The following is a 22,195-nucleotide window of genomic DNA, read 5'->3' on the forward strand; positions in this document are numbered from 1 at the left end:
GGTGGACTATGTGTATACTCTTAGGCAGGGAAAAGTAGGCCTGAAAAACTATTGAAAAAAAAATGTTAAAAAACTGAGAATGCAAATGCAAAGAAAAAAGAGTGCTGTGCCACAATAACCAATAACTGTATTGCAGCATGTGGGTGCTGTGGCTTAGTTGGTTAAAGTGCCTGTCTAGTAAACAGGAGATCCTGAGTTCAACTCTCAGCAGTGCCTTTGCTCATCTTATTATCACCAAGTCATTGCCTGCTGTTTACATCCCAGATCTTCGGGATCACGTCTTTGAGCTTCACCCATATTTGCTCACAGGAAACTTGCATTCCCTATGCCCACTGTTTCCACCACATCTGAACAAAGACATTTTCTTATCAGTTTGGTTTGATTTACTACCTTCCATCTCTGACAATAGGTAAAGGTCACTAACAAGTCTTTTGGGATGCTATGCTCAACATGGATGGGAGCTTAACCCACACTTGCCTAGCCAAAACTTCTTTAAGTAAAATTGCTGCTTCTACAATAAGAAACATTGTATAAAACTTAATTACTAAGCCACAGCACCTACATAAAAATATAATAGTGACTGGCTTCTGTGGCACAAAACTCATTGGTTTTGCCACAGCTTTCATTATCATATTTTGGAAGTTGCACAACATTCTTTTCAACAATTTTGTCCTAAAAGTTTTCCATTCCCTTTTAGGTGGACTATGTGTATACTCTTAGGCAGGGAAAAGTAGGCCTGAAAAACTATTGAAAAAAAAATGTTAAAAAACTGAGAATGCAAATGCAAAGAAAAAAGAGTGCTGTGCCACAATAACCAATAATTGTATTGCAGCATGTGGGTGCTGTGGCTTAGTTGGTTAAAGCGCCTGTCTAGTAAACAGGAGATCCTGAGTTCAACTCTCAACAGTGCCTTTGCTCATCTTATTATCACCAAGTCATTGCCTGCTGTTTACATCCCAGATTTTCGGGATCACGTCTTTGAGCTTCACCCATATTTGCTCACAGGAAACTTGCATTCCCTATGCCCACTGTTTCCACCACATCTGAACAAAGACATTTTCTTATCAGTTTGGTTTGATGTACTACCTTCCATCTCTGACAATAGGTAAAGGTCACTAACAAGTCTTTTGGGATGCTATGCTCAACATGGATGGGAGCTTAAAGGGACTCCGAGCAGTGCAAAAACTATGGAAAGATGCATATCATTTTAAAGCTCTCTTTCTCCTCTTTCCAATGATATATAAATCGCCGCCCTACGCCTTTTAGTTTTCGCTATTTTCGCGATTGAAATTGCCGCGGCTGCGATTTCGATCGTGAAAATAGAGAAAACTAAAAGGTGTAGGGCAACGATTTAGGGGTCGTCAGAAAGAGGAGAAAGAGAGCTTTAAAATGATATCCATCTTTCTATAGTTACATTGTATTACACAGGGCGACATTTTCTCAGAGTCAGCAGCTCTATTCAGCAGAAAAAGTCGCCCTGTGTAATACAATGTAACTATGGAAAGATGGATATCATTTTAAAGCACTCTTTCTCCTCTTTCTGACGACCCCTAAATCGTCACCCTACGCCTTTTAGTTTTCTGTAATTTCGTGATCGAAATCGCAGCCATGTCAATTTCAATCGCGAAAATAGCGAAAACTAAAAGGCGTAGTGCGGCGATTTATATATCATTGGAAAGAGGAGAAAGAGAGCTTTAAAATGATATGCATCTTTCCATAGTTTCTGCACTGCTCGGAGTCCCTTTAACCCGCACTTGCCTAGCCAAAACTTCTTCAAGTAAAATTGCTGCTTCTACAATAAGAAACATTGTATAAAACTTAATTACTATGCCACAGCACCTACATGAAATATAATAGTGACTGGCTTCTGTGGCACAAAACTCATTGGTTTTGCCACAGCTTTCATTATCATATTTTGGAAGTTGCACAACATTCTTTTCAACAATTTTGTCCTAAAAGTTTTCCATTCCCTTTTAGGTGGACTATGTGTATACTCTTAGGCAGGGAAAAGTAGGCCTGAAAAACTATTGAAAAAAAAATGTTAAAAAACTGAGAATGCAAATGCAAAGAAAAAAGAGTGCTGTGCCACAATAACCAATAATTGTATTGCAGCATGTGGGTGCTGTGGCTTAGTTGGTTAAAGCGCCTGTCTAGTAAACAGGAGATCCTGAGTTCAACTCTCAACAGTGCCTTTGCTCATCTTATTATCACCAAGTCATTGCCTGCTGTTTACATCCCAGATTTTCGGGATCACGTCTTTGAGCTTCACCCATATTTGCTCACAGGAAACTTGCATTCCCTATGCCCACTGTTTCCACCACATCTGAACAAAGACATTTTCTTATCAGTTTGGTTTGATGTACTACCTTCCATCTCTGACAATAGGTAAAGGTCACTAACAAGTCTTTTGGGATGCTATGCTCAACATGGATGGGAGCTTAAAGGGACTCCGAGCAGTGCAAAAACTATGGAAAGATGCATATCATTTTAAAGCTCTCTTTCTCCTCTTTCCAATGATATATAAATCGCCGCCCTACGCCTTTTAGTTTTCGCTATTTTCGCGATTGAAATTGCCGCGGCTGCGATTTCGATCGTGAAAATAGAGAAAACTAAAAGGTGTAGGGCAACGATTTAGGGGTCGTCAGAAAGAGGAGAAAGAGAGCTTTAAAATGATATCCATCTTTCTATAGTTACATTGTATTACACAGGGCGACATTTTCTCAGAGTCAGCAGCTCTATTCAGCAGAAAAAGTCGCCCTGTGTAATACAATGTAACTATGGAAAGATGGATATCATTTTAAAGCACTCTTTCTCCTCTTTCTGACGACCCCTAAATCGTCACCCTACGCCTTTTAGTTTTCTGTAATTTCGTGATCGAAATCGCAGCCATGTCAATTTCAATCGCGAAAATAGCGAAAACTAAAAGGCGTAGTGCGGCGATTTATATATCATTGGAAAGAGGAGAAAGAGAGCTTTAAAATGATATGCATCTTTCCATAGTTTCTGCACTGCTCGGAGTCCCTTTAACCCGCACTTGCCTAGCCAAAACTTCTTCAAGTAAAATTGCTGCTTCTACAATAAGAAACATTGTATAAAACTTAATTACTATGCCACAGCACCTACATGAAATATAATAGTGACTGGCTTCTGTGGCACAAAACTCATTGGTTTTGCCACAGCTTTCATTATCATATTTTGGAAGTTGCACAACATTCTTTTCAACAATTTTGTCCTAAAAGTTTTCCATTCCCTTTTAGGTGGACTATGTGTATACTCTTAGGCAGGGAAAAGTAGGCCTGAAAAACTATTGAAAAAAAAATGTTAAAAAACTGAGAATGCAAATGCAAGAAAAAAGAGTGCTGTGCCACAATAGACAATAACTGTATTGCATCATGTGGGCGCTGTGGCTTAGTTGGTTAAAGCGCCTGTCTAGTAAACAGGAGATCCTGAGTTCAACTCTCAGCAGTGCCTTTGCTCATCTTATTATCACCAAGTCATTGCCTGCTGTTTACATCCCAGATTTTCGGGATCACGTCTTTGAGCTTCACCCATATTTGCTCACAGGAAACTTGCATTCGCTATGCCCACTGTTTCCACCACATCGGAACAAAGACATTTTCTTAACAGTTTGGTTTGATGTACTACCTTCCATCTCTGACAATAGGTAAAGGTCACTAACAAGTCTTTTGGGATGCTATGCTCAACATGGATGGGAGCTTAACCCACACTTGCCTAGCCAAAACTTCTTCAAGTAAAATTGCTGCTTCTACAATAAGAAACATTGAATAAAACTTAATTACTAAGCCACAGCACCTACATGAAATATAATAGTGACTGGCTTCTGTGGCACAAAACTCATTGGTTTTGCCACAGCTTTCATTATCATATTTTGGAAGTTGCACAACATTCTTTTCAACAATTTTGTCCTAAAAGTTTTCCATTCCCTTTTAGGTTGACTATGTGTATGCTCTTAGGCAGGGAAAAGTAGGCCTGAAAAACTATTGAAAAAAAAATGTTAAACTGAGAATGCTAATGCAAACAAAAAAGAGTGCTGTGCCACAATAACCAATAACTGTATTGCAGCATGTGGGCGCTGTGGCTTAGCTGGTTAAAGCGCCTGTCAAGTAAACAGGAGATCCTGAGTTCAACTCTCAGCAGTGCCTTTGCTCATCTTATTATCACCAAGTCATTGCCTGCTGTTTACATCCCAGATTTTCGGGATCACGTCTTTGAGCTTCACCCATATTTGCTTACAGGAAACTTGCATTCGCTATGCCCACTGTTTCCACCACATCGGAACAAAGACATTTTCTTAACAGTTTGGTTTGATGTACTACCTTCCATCTCTGACAATAGGTAAAGGTCACTAACAAGTCTTTTGGGATGCTATGCTCAATATGGATGGGAGCTTAACCCGCACTTGCCTAGCCAAAACTTCTTCAAGTAAAATTGCTGCTTCTACAATAAGAAACATTGAATAAAACTTAATTACTAAGCCACAGCACCTACATGAAATATAATAGTGACTGGCTTCTGTGGCACAAAACTCATTGGTTTTGCCACAGCTTTCATTATCATATTTTGGAAGTTGCACAACATTCTTTTCAACAATTTTGTCCTAAAAGTTTTCCATTCCCTTTTAGGTGGACTATGTGTATACTCTTAGGCAGGGAAAAGTAGGCCTGAAAAACTATTGAAAAAAAAATGTTAAAAAACTGAGAATGCAAATGCAAAGAAAAAAGAGTGCTGTGCCACAATAACCAATAACTGTATTGCAGCATGTGGGTGCTGTGGCTTAGTTGGTTAAAGTGCCTGTCTAGTAAACAGGAGATCCTGAGTTCAACTCTCAGCAGTGCCTTTGCTCATCTTATTATCACCAAGTCATTGCCTGCTGTTTACATCCCAGATCTTCGGGATCACGTCTTTGAGCTTCACCCATATTTGCTCACAGGAAACTTGCATTCCCTATGCCCACTGTTTCCACCACATCTGAACAAAGACATTTTCTTATCAGTTTGGTTTGATTTACTACCTTCCATCTCTGACAATAGGTAAAGGTCACTAACAAGTCTTTTGGGATGCTATGCTCAACATGGATGGGAGCTTAACCCACACTTGCCTAGCCAAAACTTCTTTAAGTAAAATTGCTGCTTCTACAATAAGAAACATTGTATAAAACTTAATTACTAAGCCACAGCACCTACATAAAAATATAATAGTGACTGGCTTCTGTGGCACAAAACTCATTGGTTTTGCCACAGCTTTCATTATCATATTTTGGAAGTTGCACAACATTCTTTTCAACAATTTTGTCCTAAAAGTTTTCCATTCCCTTTTAGGTGGACTATGTGTATACTCTTAGGCAGGGAAAAGTAGGCCTGAAAAACTATTGAAAAAAAAATGTTAAAAAACTGAGAATGCAAATGCAAAGAAAAAAGAGTGCTGTGCCACAATAACCAATAATTGTATTGCAGCATGTGGGTGCTGTGGCTTAGTTGGTTAAAGCGCCTGTCTAGTAAACAGGAGATCCTGAGTTCAACTCTCAACAGTGCCTTTGCTCATCTTATTATCACCAAGTCATTGCCTGCTGTTTACATCCCAGATTTTCGGGATCACGTCTTTGAGCTTCACCCATATTTGCTCACAGGAAACTTGCATTCCCTATGCCCACTGTTTCCACCACATCTGAACAAAGACATTTTCTTATCAGTTTGGTTTGATGTACTACCTTCCATCTCTGACAATAGGTAAAGGTCACTAACAAGTCTTTTGGGATGCTATGCTCAACATGGATGGGAGCTTAAAGGGACTCCGAGCAGTGCAAAAACTATGGAAAGATGCATATCATTTTAAAGCTCTCTTTCTCCTCTTTCCAATGATATATAAATCGCCGCCCTACGCCTTTTAGTTTTCGCTATTTTCGCGATTGAAATTGCCGCGGCTGCGATTTCGATCGTGAAAATAGAGAAAACTAAAAGGTGTAGGGCAACGATTTAGGGGTCGTCAGAAAGAGGAGAAAGAGAGCTTTAAAATGATATCCATCTTTCTATAGTTACATTGTATTACACAGGGCGACATTTTCTCAGAGTCAGCAGCTCTATTCAGCAGAAAAAGTCGCCCTGTGTAATACAATGTAACTATGGAAAGATGGATATCATTTTAAAGCACTCTTTCTCCTCTTTCTGACGACCCCTAAATCGTCACCCTACGCCTTTTAGTTTTCTGTAATTTCGTGATCGAAATCGCAGCCATGTCAATTTCAATCGCGAAAATAGCGAAAACTAAAAGGCGTAGTGCGGCGATTTATATATCATTGGAAAGAGGAGAAAGAGAGCTTTAAAATGATATGCATCTTTCCATAGTTTCTGCACTGCTCGGAGTCCCTTTAACCCGCACTTGCCTAGCCAAAACTTCTTCAAGTAAAATTGCTGCTTCTACAATAAGAAACATTGTATAAAACTTAATTACTATGCCACAGCACCTACATGAAATATAATAGTGACTGGCTTCTGTGGCACAAAACTCATTGGTTTTGCCACAGCTTTCATTATCATATTTTGGAAGTTGCACAACATTCTTTTCAACAATTTTGTCCTAAAAGTTTTCCATTCCCTTTTAGGTGGACTATGTGTATACTCTTAGGCAGGGAAAAGTAGGCCTGAAAAACTATTGAAAAAAAAATGTTAAAAAACTGAGAATGCAAATGCAAAGAAAAAAGAGTGCTGTGCCACAATAACCAATAATTGTATTGCAGCATGTGGGTGCTGTGGCTTAGTTGGTTAAAGCGCCTGTCTAGTAAACAGGAGATCCTGAGTTCAACTCTCAACAGTGCCTTTGCTCATCTTATTATCACCAAGTCATTGCCTGCTGTTTACATCCCAGATTTTCGGGATCACGTCTTTGAGCTTCACCCATATTTGCTCACAGGAAACTTGCATTCCCTATGCCCACTGTTTCCACCACATCTGAACAAAGACATTTTCTTATCAGTTTGGTTTGATGTACTACCTTCCATCTCTGACAATAGGTAAAGGTCACTAACAAGTCTTTTGGGATGCTATGCTCAACATGGATGGGAGCTTAAAGGGACTCCGAGCAGTGCAAAAACTATGGAAAGATGCATATCATTTTAAAGCTCTCTTTCTCCTCTTTCCAATGATATATAAATCGCCGCCCTACGCCTTTTAGTTTTCGCTATTTTCGCGATTGAAATTGCCGCGGCTGCGATTTCGATCGTGAAAATAGAGAAAACTAAAAGGTGTAGGGCAACGATTTAGGGGTCGTCAGAAAGAGGAGAAAGAGAGCTTTAAAATGATATCCATCTTTCTATAGTTACATTGTATTACACAGGGCGACATTTTCTCAGAGTCAGCAGCTCTATTCAGCAGAAAAAGTCGCCCTGTGTAATACAATGTAACTATGGAAAGATGGATATCATTTTAAAGCACTCTTTCTCCTCTTTCTGACGACCCCTAAATCGTCACCCTACGCCTTTTAGTTTTCTGTAATTTCGTGATCGAAATCGCAGCCATGTCAATTTCAATCGCGAAAATAGCGAAAACTAAAAGGCGTAGTGCGGCGATTTATATATCATTGGAAAGAGGAGAAAGAGAGCTTTAAAATGATATGCATCTTTCCATAGTTTCTGCACTGCTCGGAGTCCCTTTAACCCGCACTTGCCTAGCCAAAACTTCTTCAAGTAAAATTGCTGCTTCTACAATAAGAAACATTGTATAAAACTTAATTACTATGCCACAGCACCTACATGAAATATAATAGTGACTGGCTTCTGTGGCACAAAACTCATTGGTTTTGCCACAGCTTTCATTATCATATTTTGGAAGTTGCACAACATTCTTTTCAACAATTTTGTCCTAAAAGTTTTCCATTCCCTTTTAGGTGGACTATGTGTATACTCTTAGGCAGGGAAAAGTAGGCCTGAAAAACTATTGAAAAAAAAATGTTAAAAAACTGAGAATGCAAATGCAAGAAAAAAGAGTGCTGTGCCACAATAGACAATAACTGTATTGCATCATGTGGGCGCTGTGGCTTAGTTGGTTAAAGCGCCTGTCTAGTAAACAGGAGATCCTGAGTTCAACTCTCAGCAGTGCCTTTGCTCATCTTATTATCACCAAGTCATTGCCTGCTGTTTACATCCCAGATTTTCGGGATCACGTCTTTGAGCTTCACCCATATTTGCTCACAGGAAACTTGCATTCGCTATGCCCACTGTTTCCACCACATCTGAACAAAGACATTTTCTTATCAGTTTGGTTTGATGTACTACCTTCCATCTCTGACAATAGGTAAAGGTCACTAACAAGTCTTTTGGGATGCTATGCTCAACATGGATGGGAGCTTAACCCGAACTTGCCTAGCCAAAACTTCTTCAAGTAAAATTGCTGCTTCTACAATAAGAAACATTGTATAAAACTTAATTACTAAGCCACAGCACCTACATAAAAATATAATAGTGACTGGCTTCTGTGGCACAAAACTCATTGGTTTTGCCACAGCTTTCATTATCATATTTTGGAAGTTGCACAACATTCTTTTCAACAATTTTGTCCTAAAAGTTTTCCATTCCCTTTTAGGTGGACTATGTGTATACTCTTAGGCAGGGAAAAGTAGGCCTGAAAAACTATTGAAAAAAAAATGTTAAAAAACTGAGAATGCAAATGCAAGAAAAAAGAGTGCTGTGCCACAATAGACAATAACTGTATTGCATCATGTGGGCGCTGTGGCTTAGTTGGTTAAAGCGCCTGTCTAGTAAACAGGAGATCCTGAGTTCAACTCTCAGCAGTGCCTTTGCTCATCTTATTATCACCAAGTCATTGCCTGCTGTTTACATCCCAGATTTTCGGGATCACGTCTTTGAGCTTCACCCATATTTGCTCACAGGAAACTTGCATTCGCTATGCCCACTGTTTCCACCACATCTGAACAAAGACATTTTCTTATCAGTTTGGTTTGATGTACTACCTTCCATCTCTGACAATAGGTAAAGGTCACTAACAAGTCTTTTGGGATGCTATGCTCAACATGGATGGGAGCTTAACCCGAACTTGCCTAGCCAAAACTTCTTCAAGTAAAATTGCTGCTTCTACAATAAGAAACATTGTATAAAACTTAATTACTAAGCCACAGCACCTACATAAAAATATAATAGTGACTGGCTTCTGTGGCACAAAACTCATTGGTTTTGCCACAGCTTTCATTATCATATTTTGGAAGTTGCACAACATTCTTTTCAACAATTTTGTCCTAAAAGTTTTCCATTCCCTTTTAGGTGGACTATGTGTATACTCTTAGGCAGGGAAAAGTAGGCCTGAAAAACTATTGAAAAAAAAATGTTAAAAAACTGAGAATGCAAATGCAAAGAAAAAAGAGTGCTGTGCCACAATAATCAATAACTGTATTGCAGCATGTGGGTGCTGTGGCTTAGTTGGTTAAAGCGCCTGTCTAGTAAACAGGAGATCCTGAGTTCAACTCTCAACAGTGCCTTTGCTCATCTTATTATCACCAAGTCATTGCCTGCTGTTTACATCCCAGATTTTCGGGATCACGTCTTTGAGCTTCACCCATATTTGCTCACAGGAAACTTGCATTCCCTATGCCCACTGTTTCCACCACATCTGAACAAAGACATTTTCTTATCAGTTTGGTTTGATGTACTACCTTCCATCTCTGACAATAGGTAAAGGTCACTAACAAGTCTTTTGGGATGCTATGCTCAACATGGATGGGAGCTTAACCTGCACTTGCCTAGCCAAAACTTCTTCAATTAAAATTGCTGCTTCTACAATAAGAAACATTGAATAAAACTTAATTACTAAGCCACAGCACCTACATGAAATATAATAGTGACTGGCTTCTGTGGCACAAAACTCATTGGTTTTGCCACAGCTTTCATTATCATATTTTGGAAGTTGCACAACATTCTTTTCAACAATTTTGTCCTAAAAGTTTTCCATTCCCTTTTAGGTGGACTATGTGTATACTCTTAGGCAGGGAAAAGTAGGCCTGAAAAACTATTGAAAAAAAAATGTTAAAAAACTGAGAATGCAAATGCAAAGAAAAAAGAGTGCTGTGCCACAATAACCAATAACTGTATTGCAGCATGTGGGTGCTGTGGCTTAGTTGGTTAAAGTGCCTGTCTAGTAAACAGGAGATCCTGAGTTCAACTCTCAGCAGTGCCTTTGCTCATCTTATTATCACCAAGTCATTGCCTGCTGTTTACATCCCAGATCTTCGGGATCACGTCTTTGAGCTTCACCCATATTTGCTCACAGGAAACTTGCATTCCCTATGCCCACTGTTTCCACCACATCTGAACAAAGACATTTTCTTATCAGTTTGGTTTGATTTACTACCTTCCATCTCTGACAATAGGTAAAGGTCACTAACAAGTCTTTTGGGATGCTATGCTCAACATGGATGGGAGCTTAACCCACACTTGCCTAGCCAAAACTTCTTTAAGTAAAATTGCTGCTTCTACAATAAGAAACATTGTATAAAACTTAATTACTAAGCCACAGCACCTACATGAAATATAATAGTGACTGGCTTCTGTGGCACAAAACTCATTGGTTTTGCCACAGCTTTCATTATCATATTTTGGAAGTTGCACAACATTCTTTTCAACAATTTTGTCCTAAAAGTTTTCCATTCCCTTTTAGGTTGACTATGTGTATGCTCTTAGGCAGGGAAAAGTAGGCCTGAAAAACTATTGAAAAAAAAATGTTAAACTGAGAATGCTAATGCAAACAAAAAAGAGTGCTGTGCCACAATAACCAATAACTGTATTGCAGCATGTGGGCGCTGTGGCTTAGCTTGTTAAAGCGCCTGTCAAGTAAACAGGAGATCCTGAGTTCAACTCTCAGCAGTGCCTTTGCTCATCTTATTATCACCAAGTCATTGCCTGCTGTTTACATCCCAGATTTTCGGGATCACGTCTTTGAGCTTCACCCATATTTGCTTACAGGAAACTTGCATTCGCTATGCCCACTGTTTCCACCACATCGGAACAAAGACATTTTCTTAACAGTTTGGTTTGATGTACTACCTTCCATCTCTGACAATAGGTAAAGGTCACTAACAAGTCTTTTGGGATGCTATGCTCAATATGGATGGGAGCTTAACCCGCACTTGCCTAGCCAAAACTTCTTCAAGTAAAATTGCTGCTTCTACAATAGGAAACATTGTATAAAACTTAATCACTAAGCCACAGCACCTACATGAAATATAATAGTGACTGGCTTCTGTGGCACAATACTCATCGGTTTTGCCACAGCTTTTATTATCATATTTTGGAAGTTGCACAACATTCTTTTCAACAATTTTGTCCTAAATTTTTCCATTCCCTTTTAGGTCGACTATGTGTATACTCATAGGCAGGGAAAAGTAGGCCTGAAAAACTATTGAAAAAAAAAGTTAAAAGACTGAGAATGCAAATGCAAAGAAAAAAGAGTGCTGTGCCACAATAACCAATAACTGCTAATAAGCATATGGGTGCTGTGGCTTAGTTGGTTAAAGCGCCTGTCTAGTAAACCGGAGTTCTTGAGTTCAACTCTCAGCAGTGCCTTTGCTCATCTTATTATCACCAAGTCATTGCCTGCTTTTTACATCCCAGATTTTCGGGATCACGTCTTTGAGCTTCACCCATATTTGCTCACAGGAAACTTGCATTCCCTATGCCCACTGTTTCCACCACATCTGAACAAAGACATTTTCTTATCAGTTTGGTTTGATGTACTACCTTCCATCTCTGACAATAGGTAAAGGTCACTAACAAGTCTTTTGGGATGCTATGCTCAACATGGATGGGAGCTTAACCCGCACTTGCCTAGCCAAAACTTCTTCAAGTAAAATTGCTGCTTCTACAATAAGAAACATTGTATAAAACTTAATTACTAAGCCACAGCACCTACATGAAATATAATAGTGACTGGCTTCTGTGGCACAAAACTCATTGGTTTTGCCACAGCTTTCATTATCATATTTTGGAAGTTGCACAACATTCTTTTCAACAATTTTGTCCTAAAAGTTTTCCATTCCCTTTTAGGTGGACTATGTGTATACTCTTAGGCAGGGAAAAGTAGGCCTGAAAAACTATTGAAAAAAAAATGTTAAAAAACTGAGAATGCAAATGCAAAGAAAAAAGAGTGCTGTGCCACAATAACCAATAACTGTATTGCAGCATGTGGGCGCTGTGGCTTAGTTGGTTAAAGCGCCTGTCTAGTAAACAGGAGATCCTGAGTTCAACTCTCAGCAGTGCCTTTGCTCATCTTATTATCACCAAGTCATTGCCTGCTGTTTACATCCCAGATTTTCGGGATCACGTCTTTGAGCTTCACCCATATTTGCTCACAGGAAACTTGCATTACCTATGCCCACTGTTTCCACCACATCTGAACAAAGACATTTTCTTATCAGTTTGGTTTGATGTACTACCTTCCATCTCTGACAATAGGTAAAGGTCACTAACAAGTCTTTTGGGATGCTATGCTCAACATGGATGGGAGCTTAAAGGGACTCCGAGCAGTGCAAAAACTATGGAAAGATGCATATCATTTTAAAGCTCTCTTTCTCCTCTTTCCAATGATATATAAATCGCCGCCCTACGCCTTTTAGTTTTTGCTATTTTCGCGATTGAAATTGCCGCGGCTGCGATTTCGATCGTGAAAATAGAGAAAACTAAAAGGTGTAGGGCAACGATTTAGGGGTCGTCAGAAAGAGGAGAAAGAGAGCTTTAAAATGATATCCATCTTTCTATAGTTACATTGTATTACACAGGGCGACATTTTCTCAGAGTCAGCAGCTCTATTCAGCAGAAAAAGTCGCCCTGTGTAATACAATGTAACTATGGAAAGATGGATATCATTTTAAAGCTCTCTTTCTCCTCTTTCTGACGACCCCTAAATCGTCACCCTACGCCTTTTAGTTTTCTGTATTTTCGTGATCGAAATCGCAGCCATGTCAATTTCAATCGCGAAAATAGCGAAAACTAAAAGGCGTAGTGCGGCGATTTATATATCATTGGAAAGAGGAGAAAGAGAGCTTTAAAATGATATGCACCTTTCCATAGTTTCTGCACTGCTCGGAGTCCCTTTAACCCGCACTTGCCTAGCCAAAACTTCTTCAAGTAAAATTGCTGCTTCTACAATAAGAAACATTGTATAAAACTTAATTACTAAGCCACAGCACCTACATGAAATATAATAGTGACTGGCTTCTGTGGCACAAAACTCATTGGTTTTGCCACAGCTTTCATTATCATATTTTGGAAGTTGCACAACATTCTTTTCAACAATTTTGTCCTAAAAGTTTTCCATTCCCTTTTAGGTGGACTATGTGTATACTCTTAGGCAGGGAAAAGTAGGCCTGAAAAACTATTGAAAAAAAAATGTTAAAAAACTGAGAATGCAAATGCAAAGAAAAAAGAGTGCTGTGCCACAATAACCAATAACAGTATAGCAATATGTGGGCGCTGTGGCTTAGTTGGTTAAAGCGCCTGTCTAGTAAACAGGAGATCCTGAGTTCAACTCTCAGCAGTGCCTTTGCTCATCTTATTATCACCAAGTCATTGCCTGCTGTTTACATTCCAGATTTTCGGGATCACGTCTTTGAGCTTCACCCATATTTGCTCACAGGAAACTTGCATTCCCTATGCCCACTGTTTCCACCACATCTGAACAAAGACATTTTCTTATCAGTTTGGTTTGATGTACTACCTTCCATCTCTGACAATAGGTAAAGGTCACTAACAAGTCTTTTGGGATGCTATGCTCAACATGGATGGGAGCTTAACCCGCACTTGCCTAGCCAAAACTTCTTCAAGTAAAATTGCTGCTTCTACAATAAGAAACATTGTATAAAACTTAATTACTAAGCCACAGCACCTACATGAAATATAATAGTGACTGGCTTCTGTGGCACAAAACTCATTGGTTTTGCCACAGCTTTCATTATCATATTTTGGAAGTTGCACAACATTCTTTTCAACAATTTTGTCCTAAAAGTTTTCCATTCCCTTTTAGGTGGACTATGTGTATACTCTTAGGCAGGGAAAAGTAGGCCTGAAAAACTATTGAAAAAAAAATGTTAAAAAACTGAGAATGCAAATGCAAAGAAAAAAGAGTGCTGTGCCACAATAACCAATAACAGTATAGCAATATGTGGGCGCTGTGGCTTTGTTGGTTAAAGCGCCTGTCTAGTAAACAGGAGATCCTGAGTTCAACTCTCAGCAGTGCCTTTGCTCATCTTATTATCACCAAGTCATTGCCTGCTGTTTACATTCCAGATTTTCGGGATCACGTCTTTGAGCTTCACCCATATTTGCTCACAGGAAACTTGCATTCCCTATGCCCACTGTTTCCACCACATCTGAACAAAGACATTTTCTTATCAGTTTGGTTTGATGTACTACCTTCCATCTCTGACAATAGGTAAAGGTCACTAACAAGTCTTTTGGGATGCCATGCTCAACATGGATGGGAGCTTAACCCGCACTTGCCTAGCCAAAACTTCTTCAAGTAAAATTGCTGCTTCTACAATAAGAAACATTGTATAAAACTTAATTACTAAGCCACAGCACCTACATGAAATATAATAGTGACTGGCTTCTGTGGCGCAAAACTCATTGGTTTTGCCACAGCTTACATTATCATATTTTGGAAGTTGCACAACATTCTTTTCAACAATTTTGTCCTAAAAGTTTTCCATTCCCTTTTAGGTGGACTATGTGTATACTCTTAGGCAGGGAAAAGTAGGCCTGAAAAACTATTGAAAAAAAAATGTTAAAAAACTGAGAATGCAAATGCAAAGAAAAAAAAGTGCTGTGCCATAATAACCAATAACTGTATTGCAGCATGTGGGCGCTGTGGCTTAGTTGGTTAAAGCGCCTGTCTAGTTAACAGGAGATCCTGAGTTCAACTCTCAGCAGTGCCTTTGCTCATCTTATTATCACCAAGTCATTGCCTGCTGTTTACATCCCAGATTTTCGGGATCACGTCTTTGAGCTTCACCCATATTTGCTCACAGGAAACTTGCATTCCCTATGCCCACTGTTTCCACCACATCTGAACAAAGACATTTTCTTATCAGTTTGGTTTGATGTACTACCTTCCATCTCTGACAATAGGTAAAGGTTACTAACAAGTCTTTTGGGATGCTATGCTCAACATGGATGGGAGCTTAACCTGCACTTGCCTAGCCAAAACTTCTTCAAGTAAAATTGCTGCTTCTACAATAAGAAACATTGTATAAAACTTAATTACTAAGCCACAGCACCTACATGAAATATAATAGTGACTGGCTTCTGTGGCACAAAACTCATTGGTTTTGCCACAGCTTTCATTATCATATTTTGGAAGTTGCACAACATTCTTTTCAACAATTTTGTCCTAAAAGTTTTCTATTCCCTTTTAGGTGGACTATGTGTATGCTCTTAGGCAGGGAAAAGTAGGCCTGAAAAACTATTGAAAAAAAATGTTAAACTGAGAATGCTAATGCAAACAAAAAAGAGTGCTGTAGCACGATAACCAATATCTGTAATGCAGCATGTGGGTCCTGTGGCTTAGCTGGTTAAAGCGCCTGTCTAGTAAACAGGAGATCCTGAGTTCAACTCTCAGCAGTGCCTTTGCTCATCTTATTATCACCAAGTCATTGCCTGCTGTTTACATCCCAGATTTTCGGGATCACGTCTTTGAGCTTCACCCATATTTGCTCACAGGAAACTTGCATTCCCTATGCCCACTGTTTCCACCACATCTGAACAAAGACATTTTCTTATTAGTTTGGTTTGATGTACTACCTTCCATCTCTGACAATAGGTAAAGGTCACTAACAAGTCTTTTGGGATGCTATGCTCAACATGGATGGGAGCTTAAAGGGACTCCGAGCAGTGCAAAAACTATGGAAAGATGCATATCATTTTAAAGCTCTCTTTCTCCTCTTTCCAATGATATATAAATCGCCGTCCTACGGCTTTTAGTTTTCGCTATTTTCGCGATTGAAATTGCCGTGGCAGCGATTTCGATCGTGAAAATAGAGAAAACTAAAAGGTGTAGGGCAACGATTTAGGGGTCGTCAGAAAGAGGAGAAAGAGAGCTTTAAAATGATATCCATCTTTCCATAGTTACATTGTATTACACAGGGCGACATTTTCTCAGAGTCTGCAGCTCTATTCAGCAGAAAAAGTCGCCCTGTGTAATACAATGTAACTATGTAAAGATGGATATCATTTTAAAGCTCTCTTTCTCCTCTTTCTGACGACCCCTAAATCGTCACCCTACGCCTTTTAGTTTTCTGTATTTTCGTGATCGAAATTGCAGCCATGTCAAATTCAATCGCGAAAATAGCGAAAACTAAAAGGCGTAGTGCGGCGATTTATATATCATTGGAAAGAGGAGAAAGAGAGCTTTAAAATGATATGCATCTTTCCATAGTTTCTGCACTGCTCGGAGTCCCTTTAACCCGCACTTGCCTAGCCAAAACTTCTTCAAGTAAAATTGCTGCTTCTACAATAAGAAACATTGTATAAAACTTAATTACTATGCCACAGCACCTACATGAAATATAATAGTGACTGGCTTCTGTGGCACAAAACTCATTGGTTTTGCCACAGCTTTCATTATCATATTTTGGAAGTTGCACAACATTCTTTTCAACAATTTTGTCCTAAAAGTTTTCCATTCCCTTTTAGGTGGACTATGTGTATACTCTTAGGCAGGGAAAAGTAGGCCTGAACAACTATTGAAAAAAAAATGTTAAAAAACTGAGAATGCAAATGCAAAGAAAAAAGAGTGCTGTGCCACAATAGACAATAACTGTATTGCATCATTTGGGCGATGTGGCTTAGTTGGTTAAAGCGCCTGTCTAGTAAACAGAAGATCCGGAGTTCAACTCTCAGCACTGCCTTTGCTCATCTTATTATCACCAAGTCATTGCCTGCTGTTTACATCCCAGATTTTCGGGATCACGTCTTTGAGCTTCACCCATATTTGCTCACAGGAAACTTGCATTCGCTATGCCCACTGTTTCCACCACATCTGAACAAAGACATTTTCTTATCAGTTTGGTTTGATGTACTACCTTCCATCTCTGACAATAGGTAAAGGTCACTAACAAGTCTTTTGGGATGCTATGCTCAACATGGATGGGAGCTTAACCCGCACTTGCCTAGCCAAAACTTCTTCAAGTAAAATTGCTGCTTCTACAATAAGAAACATTGTATAAAACTTCATTACTAAGCCACAGCACCTACATAAAAATATAATAGTGACTGGCTTCTGTGGCACAAAACTCATTGGTTTTGCCACAGCTTTCATTATCATATTTTGGAAGTTGCACAACATTCTTTTCAACAATTTTGTCCTAAAAGTTTTCCATTCCCTTTTAGGTGGACTATGTGTATACTCTTAGGCAGGGAAAAGTAGGCCTGAAAAACTATTGAAAAAAAAATGTTAAAAAACTGAGAATGCAAATGCAAAGAAAAAAAGAGTGCTGTGCCACAATAACCAATAACCAATAACTATGTTGCAGCATGTGGGCGCTGTGGCTTTGTTGGTTAAAGCGCCTGTCTAGTAAACAGGAGATCCTGAGTTCAACTCTCAGCAGTGCCTTTGCTCATCTTATTATCACCAAGTCATTGCCTGCTGTTTACATCCCAGATTTTCGGGATCACGTCTTTCAGCTTCACCCATATTTGCTCACAGGAAACTTGCATTCCCTATGCCCACTGTTTCCACCACATCTGAACAAAGACATTTTCTTATCATTTTGGTTTGATGTACTACCTTCCATCTCTGACAATAGGTAAAGGTCACTAACAAGTCTTTTGGGATGCTATGCTCAACATGGATGGGAGCTTAAAGGGACTCCGAGCAGTGCAAAAACTATGGAAAGATGCATATCATTTTAAAGCTCTCTTTCTCCTCTTTCCAATGATATATAAATCGCCACCCTACGCCTTTTAGTTTTCGCTATTTTCGCGATTGAAATTGCCGCGGCTGCGATTTCGATCGTGAAAATAGAGAAAACTAAAAGGTGTAGGGCAACGATTTAGGGGTCGTCAGAAAGAGGAGAAAGAGAGCTTTAAAATGATATCCATCTTTTCATAGTTACATTGTATTACACAGGGCGACATTTTCTCAGAGTCAGCAGCTCTATTCAGCAGAAAAAGTCGCCCTGTGTAATACAATGTAACTATGGAAAGATGGATATCATTTTAAAGCTCTCTTTCTCCTCTTTCTGACGACCCCTAAATCGTCACCCTACGCCTTTTAGTTTTCTGTATTTTCGTGATCGAAATCGCAGCCATGTCAATTTCAATCGCGAAAATAGCGAAAACTAAAAGGCGTAGTGCGGCGATTTATATATCATTGGAAAGAGGAGAAAGAGAGCTTTAAAATGATATGCATCTTTCCATAGTTTCTGCACTGCTCGGAGTCCCTTTAACCCGCACTTGCCTAGCCAAAACTTCTTCAAGTAAAATTGCTGCTTCTACAATAAGAAACATTGTATAAAACTTAATTACTATGCCACAGCACCTACATGAAATATAATAGTGACTGGCTTCTGTGGCACAAAACTCATTGGTTTTGCCACAGCTTTCATTATCATATTTTGGAAGTTGCACAACATTCTTTTCAACAATTTTGTCCTAAAAGTTTTCCATTCCCTTTTAGGTGGACTACGTGTATACTCTTAGGCAGGGAAAAGTAGGCCTGAAAAACTATTGAAAAAAAAATGTTAAAAAACTGAGAATGCAAATGCAAGAAAAAAGAGTGCTGTGCCACAATAGACAATAACTGTATTGCATCATGTGGGCGCTGTGGCTTAGTTGGTTAAAGCGCCTGTCTAGTAAACAGGAGATCCTGAGTTCAACTCTCAGCAGTGCCTTTGCTCATCTTATTATCACCAAGTCATTGCCTGCTGTTTACATCCCAGATTTTCGGGATCACGTCTTTGAGCTTCACCCATATTTGCTCACAGGAAACTTGCATTCGCTATGCCCACTGTTTCCACCACATCTGAACAAAGACATTTTCTTATCAGTTTGGTTTGATGTACTACCTTCCATCTCTGACAATAGGTAAAGGTCACTAACAAGTCTTTTGGGATGCTATGCTCAACATGGATGGGAGCTTAACCCGCACTTGCCTAGCCAAAACTTCTTCAAGTAAAATTGCTGCTTCTACAATAAGAAACATTGTATAAAACTTAATTACTAAGCCACAGCACCTACATGAAATATAATAGTGACTGGCTTCTGTGGCACAAAACTCATTGGTTTTGCCACAGCTTTCATTATCATATTTTGGAAGTTGCACAACATTCTTTTCAACAATTTTGTCCTAAAAGTTTTCCATTCCCTTTTAGGTGGACTATGTGTATACTCTTAGGCAGGGAAAAGTAGGCCTGAAAAACTATTGAAAAAAAAATGTTAAAAAACTGAGAATGCAAATGCAAAGAAAAAAGAGTGCTGTGCCACAATAACCAATAACAGTATAGCAATATGTGGGCGCTGTGGCTTAGTTGGTTAAAGCGCCTGTCTAGTAAACAGGAGATCCTGAGTTCAACTCTCAGCAGTGCCTTTGCTCATCTTATTATCACCAAGTCATTGCCTGCTGTTTACATTCCAGATTTTCGGGATCACGTCTTTGAGCTTCACCCATATTTGCTCACAGGAAACTTGCATTCCCTATGCCCACTGTTTCCACCACATCTGAACAAAGACATTTTCTTATCAGTTTGGTTTGATGTACTACCTTCCATCTCTGACAATAGGTAAAGGTCACTAACAAGTCTTTTGGGATGCTATGCTCAACATGGATGGGAGCTTAACCCGCACTTGCCTAGCCAAAACTTCTTCAAGTAAAATTGCTGCTTCTACAATAAGAAACATTGTATAAAACTTAATTACTAAGCCACAGCACCTACATGAAATATAATAGTGACTGGCTTCTGTGGCACAAAACTCATTGGTTTTGCCACAGCTTTCATTATCATATTTTGGAAGTTGCACAACATTCTTTTCAACAATTTTGTCCTAAAAGTTTTCCATTCCCTTTTAGGTGGACTATGTGTATACTCTTAGGCAGGGAAAAGTAGGCCTGAAAAACTATTGAAAAAAAAATGTTAAAAAACTGAGAATGCAAATGCAAAGAAAAAAGAGTGCTGTGCCACAATAACCAATAACAGTATAGCAATATGTGGGCGCTGTGGCTTTGTTGGTTAAAGCGCCTGTCTAGTAAACAGGAGATCCTGAGTTCAACTCTCAGCAGTGCCTTTGCTCATCTTATTATCACCAAGTCATTGCCTGCTGTTTACATTCCAGATTTTCGGGATCACGTCTTTGAGCTTCACCCATATTTGCTCACAGGAAACTTGCATTCCCTATGCCCACTGTTTCCACCACATCTGAACAAAGACATTTTCTTATCAGTTTGGTTTGATGTACTACCTTCCATCTCTGACAATAGGTAAAGGTCACTAACAAGTCTTTTGGGATGCCATGCTCAACATGGATGGGAGCTTAACCCGCACTTGCCTAGCCAAAACTTCTTCAAGTAAAATTGCTGCTTCTACAATAAGAAACATTGTATAAAACTTAATTACTAAGCCACAGCACCTACATGAAATATAATAGTGACTGGCTTCTGTGGCGCAAAACTCATTGGTTTTGCCACAGCTTTCATTATCATATTTTGGAAGTTGCACAACATTCTTTTCAACAATTTTGTCCTAAAAGTTTTCCATTCCCTTTTAGGTGGACTATGTGTATACTCTTAGGCAGGGAAAAGTAGGCCTGAAAAACTATTGAAAAAAAAATGTTACAAAACTGAGAATGCAAATGCACAGAAAAAAAAGTGCTGTGCCATAATAACCAATAACTGTATTGCAGCATGTGGGCGCTGTGGCTTAGTTGGTTAAAGCGCCTGTCTAGTTAACAGGAGATCCTGAGTTCAACTCTCAGCAGTGCCTTTGCTCATCTTATTATCACCAAGTCATTGCCTGCTGTTTACATCCCAGATTTTCGGGATCACGTCTTTGAGCTTCACCCATATTTGCTCACAGGAAACTTGCATTCCCTATGCCCACTGTTTCCACCACATCTGAACAAAGACATTTTCTTATCAGTTTGGTTTGATGTACTACCTTCCATCTCTGACAATAGGTAAAGGTTACTAACAAGTCTTTTGGGATGCTATGCTCAACATGGATGGGAGCTTAACCTGCACTTGCCTAGCCAAAACTTCTTCAAGTAAAATTGCTGCTTCTACAATAAGAAACATTGTATAAAACTTAATTACTAAGCCACAGCACCTACATGAAATATAATAGTGACTGGCTTCTGTGGCACAAAACTCATTGGTTTTGCCACAGATTTCATTATCATATTTTGGAAGTTGCACAACATTCTTTTCAACAATTTTGTCCTAAAAGTTTTCCATTCCCTTTTAGGTGGACTATGTGTATACTCTTAGGCAGGGAAAAGTAGGCCTGAAAAACTATTGAAAAAAAAATGTTAAAAAACTGAGAATGCAAATACAAGAAAAAAGAGTGCTGTGCCACAATAGACAATAACTGTATTGCATCATGTGGGCGCTGTGGCTTAGTTGGTTAAAGCGCCTGTCTAGTAAACAGGAGATCCTGAGTTCAACTCTCAGCAGTGCCTTTGCTCATCTTATTATCACCAAGTCATTGCCTGCTGTTTACATCCCAGATTTTCGGGATCACGTCTTTGAGCTTCACCCATATTTGCTCACAGGAAACTTGCATTCGCTATGCCCACTGTTTCCACCACATCTGAACAAAGACGTTTTCTTATCAGTTTGGTTTGATGTACTACCTTCCATCTCTGACAATAGGTAAAGGTCACTAACAAGTCTTTTGGGATGCTATGCTCAACATGGATGGGAGCTTAAAGGGACTCCGAGCAGTGCAAAAACTATGGAAAGATGCATATCATTTTAAAGCTCTCTTTCTCCTCTTTCCAATGATATATAAATCGCCGCCCTACGCCTTTTAGTTTTTGCTATTTTCGCGATTGAAATTGCCGCGGCTGCGATTTCGATCGTGAAAATAGAGAAAACTAAAAGGTGTAGGGCAACGATTTAGGGGTCGTCAGAAAGAGGAGAAAGAGAGCTTTAAAATGATATCCATCTTTCTATAGTTACATTGTATTACA

General features: G+C 39.2%; 13 non-coding genes across 13 annotated transcripts; all 13 read left to right on the forward strand.

The window, feature by feature from the left end:
- Positions 1–142: 142 nt before the first annotated feature.
- On the forward strand, positions 143–216 carry TRNAT-AGU (transfer RNA threonine (anticodon AGU)). The gene has a single exon. It is a non-coding gene; the product is annotated as a tRNA-Thr (tRNA).
- A 3,181-nt stretch (positions 217–3,397) lies between these two features.
- TRNAT-AGU (transfer RNA threonine (anticodon AGU)) lies at positions 3,398–3,471 on the forward strand. The gene has a single exon. It is a non-coding gene; the product is annotated as a tRNA-Thr (tRNA).
- Positions 3,472–4,784: 1,313 nt separating this feature from the next.
- Positions 4,785–4,858, forward strand: TRNAT-AGU (transfer RNA threonine (anticodon AGU)). The gene has a single exon. It is a non-coding gene; the product is annotated as a tRNA-Thr (tRNA).
- A 3,181-nt stretch (positions 4,859–8,039) lies between these two features.
- On the forward strand, positions 8,040–8,113 carry TRNAT-AGU (transfer RNA threonine (anticodon AGU)). Its single transcript has one exon. It is a non-coding gene; the product is annotated as a tRNA-Thr (tRNA).
- A 621-nt stretch (positions 8,114–8,734) lies between these two features.
- Positions 8,735–8,808, forward strand: TRNAT-AGU (transfer RNA threonine (anticodon AGU)). Its single transcript has one exon. It is a non-coding gene; the product is annotated as a tRNA-Thr (tRNA).
- Positions 8,809–10,125: 1,317 nt separating this feature from the next.
- TRNAT-AGU (transfer RNA threonine (anticodon AGU)) lies at positions 10,126–10,199 on the forward strand. Its single transcript has one exon. It is a non-coding gene; the product is annotated as a tRNA-Thr (tRNA).
- A 2,006-nt stretch (positions 10,200–12,205) lies between these two features.
- On the forward strand, positions 12,206–12,279 carry TRNAT-AGU (transfer RNA threonine (anticodon AGU)). Its single transcript has one exon. It is a non-coding gene; the product is annotated as a tRNA-Thr (tRNA).
- Positions 12,280–13,485: 1,206 nt separating this feature from the next.
- On the forward strand, positions 13,486–13,559 carry TRNAT-AGU (transfer RNA threonine (anticodon AGU)). The gene has a single exon. It is a non-coding gene; the product is annotated as a tRNA-Thr (tRNA).
- A 1,316-nt stretch (positions 13,560–14,875) lies between these two features.
- Positions 14,876–14,949, forward strand: TRNAT-AGU (transfer RNA threonine (anticodon AGU)). Its single transcript has one exon. It is a non-coding gene; the product is annotated as a tRNA-Thr (tRNA).
- A 3,880-nt stretch (positions 14,950–18,829) lies between these two features.
- Positions 18,830–18,903, forward strand: TRNAT-AGU (transfer RNA threonine (anticodon AGU)). Its single transcript has one exon. It is a non-coding gene; the product is annotated as a tRNA-Thr (tRNA).
- Positions 18,904–19,524: 621 nt separating this feature from the next.
- TRNAT-AGU (transfer RNA threonine (anticodon AGU)) lies at positions 19,525–19,598 on the forward strand. The gene has a single exon. It is a non-coding gene; the product is annotated as a tRNA-Thr (tRNA).
- Positions 19,599–20,914: 1,316 nt separating this feature from the next.
- TRNAT-AGU (transfer RNA threonine (anticodon AGU)) lies at positions 20,915–20,988 on the forward strand. The gene has a single exon. It is a non-coding gene; the product is annotated as a tRNA-Thr (tRNA).
- Positions 20,989–21,608: 620 nt separating this feature from the next.
- On the forward strand, positions 21,609–21,682 carry TRNAT-AGU (transfer RNA threonine (anticodon AGU)). Its single transcript has one exon. It is a non-coding gene; the product is annotated as a tRNA-Thr (tRNA).
- The last annotated feature ends 513 nt before the right edge of the window (positions 21,683–22,195 follow it).

The sequence above is a fragment of the Hyperolius riggenbachi genome, chromosome 11, assembly GCF_040937935.1.
Source record: "Hyperolius riggenbachi isolate aHypRig1 chromosome 11, aHypRig1.pri, whole genome shotgun sequence".
Lineage (NCBI taxonomy): Eukaryota > Metazoa > Chordata > Amphibia > Anura > Hyperoliidae > Hyperolius > Hyperolius riggenbachi.